This window comes from Penaeus vannamei, chromosome 17, assembly GCF_042767895.1.
Source record: "Penaeus vannamei isolate JL-2024 chromosome 17, ASM4276789v1, whole genome shotgun sequence".
Classification (NCBI taxonomy): domain Eukaryota; kingdom Metazoa; phylum Arthropoda; class Malacostraca; order Decapoda; family Penaeidae; genus Penaeus; species Penaeus vannamei.
In genome coordinates this window covers 20201679-20209178 of record NC_091565.1, presented here as the reverse complement: position 1 = coordinate 20209178, position 7500 = coordinate 20201679, and the positions used below count along the sequence as shown (strand labels likewise).

The following is a 7500-nucleotide window of genomic DNA, read 5'->3' as shown; positions in this document are numbered from 1 at the left end:
AATTGTAAATAACCTAAGAAACACCATCAGACATTGTACATAACCTAAGAAACACCATCAGGAATTGTGCATAACCTAAGAAACACCATCAGGAATTGTACATAACCTAAGAAACACCATCAGGAATTGTACATAACCTGAGAAACACCATCAGGCATTGTACATAACCTAAGAAACACCATCAGGAATTGTACATAACCTAAGAAACACCATCAGGAATTGTAAATAACCTAAGAAACACCATCAGACATTGTACATAACCTAATAAACACCATCAGGAATTGTACATAACCTAAGAAACACCATCAGGAATTGTACATAACCTAAGAAACACCATCAGGAATTGTACATAACCTGAGAAACACCATCAGGAATTGTAAATAACCTAAGAAACACCATCAGGAATTGTACATAACCTAAGAAACACCATCAGGAATTGTAAATAACCTAAGAAACACTATCAGGCATTGTACATAACCTGAGAAACACCATCAGGAATTGTAAATAACCTAAGAAACACCATCAGGAATTGTACATAACCTAAGAAACACCATCAGGAATTGTAAATAACCTAAGAAACACTATCAGGCATTGTACATAACCTAAGAAACAGCATCAGGAATTGTACATAACCTAAGAAACAGCATCAGGAATTGTACATAACCTAAGAAACACCATCAGGAATTGTACATAACCTAAGAAACACCATCAGGAATTGTACATAACCTAAGAAACACCACCAGGAATTGTACATAACCTAAGAAACACCATCAGGAATCGTACATAACCTAAGAAACACCATCAGGAATTGTACATAACCTAAGAAACACCATCAGGAATTGTACATAACCTAAGAAACACCATCAGGAATTGTACATAACCTAAGAAACACCATCAGGAATTGTACATAACCTAAGAAACACCATCAGGAATTGTACATAACCTAAGAAACACCATCAGGAATTGTACATAACCTAAGAAACACCATCAGGAATTGTACATAACCTAAGAAACACTATCAGGAATCGTACATAACCTAAGAAACACCATCAGGAATTGTACATAACCTAAGAAACACCATCAGGAATTGTACATAACCTAAGAAACACTATCAGGAATTGTACATAACATAAGAAACACCATCAGGAATTGTACATAACCTAAGAAACACCATCAGGAATTGTACATAACCTAAGAAACACCATCAGGAATTGTACATAACCTAAGAAACACCATCAGGAATTGTACATAACCTGAGAAACACCATCAGGAATTGTACATAACCTAAGAAACACCATCAGGAATCGTACATAACCTAAGAAACACCATCAGGCATTGTACATAACCTAAGAAACACCATCAGGAATCGTACATAACCTAAGAAACACCATCAGGCATTGTACATAACCTAAGAAACACCATCAGGAATTGTACATAACCTAAGAAACACCATCAGGAATTGTACATAACCTAAGAAACACCATCAGGAATTGTACATAACCTAAGAAACACCATCAGGAATTGTACATAACCTAATAAACACCATCAGGAATTGTAAATAACCTAAGAAACACCATCAGGAATTGTTAATAACCTAAGAAACACCATCAGGAATTGTACATAACCTAATAAACACCATCAGGAATTGTACATAACCTAATAAACACCATCAGGAATTGTACATAACCTAAGAAACACCATCAGGAATTGTAAATAACCTAAGAAACACCATCAGGAATTGTACATAACCTAAGAAACACCACCAGGAATTGTACATAACCTAAGAAACACCATCAGGAATTGTACATAACCTAAGAAACACCATCAGGAATTGTACATAACCTAAGAAACACCGTCAGGAATTGTACATAACCTAAGAAACACCATCAGGAATTGTACATAACCTAAGAAACACCATCAGGAATTGTACATAACCTAAGAAACACCATCAGGAATTGTAAATAACCTAAGAAACACCATCAGGAATCGTACATAACCTAAGAAACACCATCAGGAATTGTAAATAACCTAAGAAACACCATCAGGAATTGTAAATAACCTAAGAAACACCATCAGGAATTGTAAATAACCTAAGAAACACCATCAGGAATTGTACATAACCTAAGAAACACCATCAGGAATTGTAAATAACCTAAGAAACACCATCAGGAATTGTAAATAACCTAAGAAACACCATCAGGAATTGTACATAACCTAAGAAACACCACCAGGAATTGTACATAACCTAAGAAACACCATCAGGAATTGTACATAACCTAAGAAACACCATCAGGAATTGTACATAACCTAAGAAACACTATCAGGAATTGTACATAACCTAAGAAACACCATCAGGAATTGTAAATAACCTAAGAAACACCATCAGGAATTGTAAATAACCTAAGAAACACCATCAGGAATTGTAAATAACCTAAGAAACACCATCAGGAATCGTACATAACCTAAGAAACACCATCAGGCATTGTAAATAACCTAAGAAACACCATCAGGAATTGTACATAACCTAAGAAACACCATCAGGAATTGTACATAACCTAAGAAACACCGTCAGGAATTGTACATAACCTAAGAAACACCATCAGGAATTGTACATAGCCTAAGAAACACCATCAGGCATTGTAAATAACCTAAGAAACACCATCAGGAATTGTACATAACCTAAGAAACACCATCAGGAATTGTACATAACCTAAGAAACACCGTCAGGCATTGTACATAACCTAAGAAACACCATCAGGAATTGTACATAACCTAAGAAACACCATCAGGAATTGTAAATAACCTAAGAAACACCATCAGGAATTGTAAATAACCTAAGAAACACCATCAGGAATTGTAAATAACCTAAGAAACACCATCAGGCATTGTACATAACCTAAGAAACACCATCAGGAATTGTACATAACCTAAGAAACACCATCAGGCATTGTACATAACCTAATAAAACACCGTCAGGAATTGTACATAACCTAAGAAACACTATCAGGAATTGTACATAACCTAAGAAACACCATCAGGAATTGTACATAACCTAAGAAACACCGTCAGGAATTGTACATAACCTAAGAAACACCATCAGGAATTGTACATAACCTAATAAAGACCATCAAGTATTGTAAATAACCTAAGAAACACCATCAGGAATTGTACATAACCTAATAAACACCATCAGGAATTGTACATAACCTAATAAACACCATCAAGTATTGTAAATAACCTAAGAAACACCATCAGGAATTGTACATAACCTAAGAAACACCATCAGGAATTGTACATAACCTAATAAACACCATCAAGTATTGTAAATAACCTAAGAAACACCATCAGGAATTGTACATAACCTAATAAACACCATCAAGTATTGTAAATAACCTAAGAAACACCATCAGGAATTGTACATAACCTAAGCAACACCATCAGGCATTGTACATAACCTAATAAAACACCGTCAGGAATTGTACATAACCTAAGAAACACCATCAGGAATTGTAAATAACCTAAGAAACACCATCAAGCATTGTACATAACCTAATAAAACACCGTCAGGAATTGTACATAACCTAAGAAACACCATCAAGCATTGTACATAACCTAATAAAACACCGTCAGGAATTGTACATAACCTAAGAAACACCGTCAGGAATTGTACATAACCTAAGAAACACCATCAGGAATTGTACATAACCTAAGAAACACCATCAGGAATTGTACATAACCTAAGAAACACCATCAGGCATTGTACATAACCTAAGAAACACCATCAGGAATCGTACATAACCTAAGAAACACCATCAGGCATTGTACATAACCTAAGAAACACCATCAGGAATTGTACATAACCTAAGAAACACCATCAGGAATTGCACATAACCTAAGAAACACCATCAGGAATTGTACATAACCTAAGAAACACCATCAGGCATTGTACATAACCTAAGAAACACCATCAGGCATTGTAATTAACCTAAGAAACACCACCAGGAATTGTACATAACCTAAGAAACACCATCAGGCATTGTACATAACCTAAGAAACACCATCAGGCATTGTAATTAACCTAAGAAACACCACCAGGAATTGTACATAACCTAAGAAACACCGTCAGGAATTGTACATAACCTAAGAAACACCATCAGGCATTGTACATAACCTAAGAAACACCATCAGGCATTGTACATAACCTAATAAAACACCGTCAGGAATTGTACATAACCTAAGAAACACCATCAGGAATTGTACATAACCTAAGAAACACCATCAGGCATTGTAAATAACCTAAGAAACACCATCAGGCATTGTACATAACCTAATAAAACACCGTCAGGAATTGTACATAACCTAAGAAACACTATCAGGAATTGTACATAACCTAAGAAACACCGTCAGGAATTGTACATAACCTAAGAAACACCATCAGGAATTGTGCATAACCTAAGAAACACCATCAGGAATTGTACATAACCTAAGAAACACCATCAGGAATTGTACATAACCTGAGAAACACCATCAGGAATTGTACATAACCTAAGAAACACCATCAGGAATCGTACATAACCTAAGAAACACTATCAGGCATTGTACATAACCTAAGAAACACCATCAGGAATTGTGCATAACCTAAGAAACACCATCAGGAATTGTACATAACCTAAGAAACACTATCAGGAATTGTACATAACCTAAGAAACACCATCAGGAATTGTACATAAACTAAGAAACACCACCAGGCATTGTAAATAACCTAAGAAACACCATCAGGAATTGTACATAACCTAAGAAACACCGTCAGGAATTGTACATAACCTAAGAAACACCATCAGGAATTGTACATACCCTAAGAAACACCATCAAGCATTGTAAATAACCTAAGAAACACCATCAGGCATTGTACATAACCTAAGAAACACCGTCAGGTATTGTACATAACCTAATAAACACCATCAGGAATTGTAAATAACCTAAGAAACACCATCAGGAATTGTACATAACCTAAGAAACACCATCAGGAATTGTACATAACCTAAGAAACACCATCAGGAATTGTACATAACCTAAGAAACACCATCAGGAATTGTACATAACCTAAGAAACACCATCAGGCATTGTACATAACCTAAGAAACACCATCAGGAATTGTACATAACCTAAGAAACACCATCAGACATTGTACATAACCTAAGAAACACCATCAGGAATTGTACATAACCTAAGAAACACCATCAGACATTGTACATAACCTAAGAAACACCATCAGGAATTGTAAATAACCTAAGAAACACCATCAGGCATTGTACATAACCTAAGAAACATTATCAGGCATTGTACATAACCTAAGAAACACTATCAGGAATTGTACATAACCTAAGAAACATTATCAGGCATTGTACATAACCTAAGAAACACCATCAGGAATTGTACATAACCTAAGAAACACTATCAGGAATTGTAAATAACCTAAGAAACACCATCAGGAATTGTACATAACCTAAGAAACACCATCAGGACTTGTACATAACCTAAGAAACACCATCAGGAATTGTACATAACCTAAGAAACACTATCAGGAATTGTAAATAACCTAAGAAACACCATCAGGAATTGTACATAACCTAAGAAACACCATCAGACATTGTACATAACCTAAGAAACACCATCAGGAATTGTAAATAACCTAAGAAACACCATCAGGCATTGTACATAACCTAAGAAACATTATCAGGCATTGTACATAATCTAAGAAACACTATCAGGAATTGTACATAACCTAAGAAACACCATCAGGCATTGTACATAACCTAAGAAACACCATCAGGAATTGCACATAACCTAAGAAACACTATCAGGAATTGTAAATAACCTAAGAAACACCATCAGGAATTGTACATAACCTAAGAAACACCATCAGGCATTGTACATAACCTAAGAAACACAATCAGGAATTGTACATAACCTAAGAAACACTATCAGGCATTGTACATAACCTAAGAAACACCATCAGGAATTGTACATAACCTAATAAACACCATCAAGCATTGTACATAACCTAAGAAACACCATCAGGAATTGTACATAATCTAAGAAACACCATCAGGAATTGTACATAACCTAAGAAACACCATCAGGAATTGTACATAACCTAAGAAACACCATCAGGAATTGTACATAATCTAAGAAACACCATCAGGCATTGTACATAACCTAATAAACACCATCAGGAATTGTACATAACCTAAGAAACACCATCAGGAATTGTACATAACCTAAGAAACACCATCTGGCATTGTACATAACCTAAGAAACACCATCAGGAATTGTACATAACCTAATAAAACACCGTCAGGAATTGTACATAACCTAATAAACACCATCAGGCATTGTACATAACCTAAGAAACACCATCAGGCATTGTACATAACCTAAGAAACACCATCAGGAATTGTACATAACCTAATAAAACACCGTCAGGAATTGTACATAACCTAATAAACACCATCAGGCATTGTACATAACCTAAGAAACACCATCAGGAATTGTGCATAACCTAAGAAACACCATCAGGAATTGTACATAACCTAAGAAACACCATCAGGCATTGTACATAACCTAAGAAACACCATCAGGCATTGTACATAACCTAAGAAACACTATCAGGCATTGTACATAACCTAAGAAACACCATCAGGAATTGTACATAACCTAATAAACACCATCAGGAATTGTACATAACCTAATAAACACCATCAGGAATTGTACATAACCTAAGAAACACCATCAGGAATTGTACATAACCTAAGAAACACCATCAGGAATTGTACATAACCTAAGAAACACCATCAGGAATTGTACATAACCTAAGAAACACCATCAGGAATTGTACATAACCTAAGAAACACCATCAGGAATTGTACATAACCTAAGAAACACCATCAGGAATTGTACATAACCTAAGAAACACCATCAAGAATTGTACATTGCCTAATCAACACCATCAAGAATCGTACATAACCTAAGAAACACCATCAGGAATTGTACATAACCTAAGAAACACCATCAGGAATTGTACATAACCTAAGAAACACCATCAGGAATTGTACATAACCTAAGAAACACCATCAGGAATTGTACATAACCTAAGAAACACCATCAGGAATTGTACATAACCTAAGAAACACCATCAGGAATTGTACATAACCTAAGAAACACCATCAGGAATTGTACATAACCTAAGAAACACCATCAGGAATTGTACATAACCTAAGAAAAAACATCAGGAATTGTACATAACCTAAGAAACACCATCAAGCATTGTAAATAACCTAAGAAACACCATCAGGAATTGTACATAACCTAAGAAACACCATCAGGAATTGTACATAACCTAAGAAACACCATCAGGAATTGTACATAACCTAATAAACACCATCAGGAATTGTACATAACCTAATAAACACCATCAGGAATTGTACATAACCTAAGAAA

General features: G+C 35.2%; 1 protein-coding gene across 1 annotated transcript in view; it reads right to left on the bottom strand.

The window, feature by feature from the left end:
- The window catches only part of LOC138864634 (diuretic hormone receptor-like), a 28870-nt gene that overhangs the window by 6689 nt on the left and 14681 nt on the right, over positions 1-7500 (bottom strand). The gene's annotated exons all lie outside the window — the stretch shown is intronic.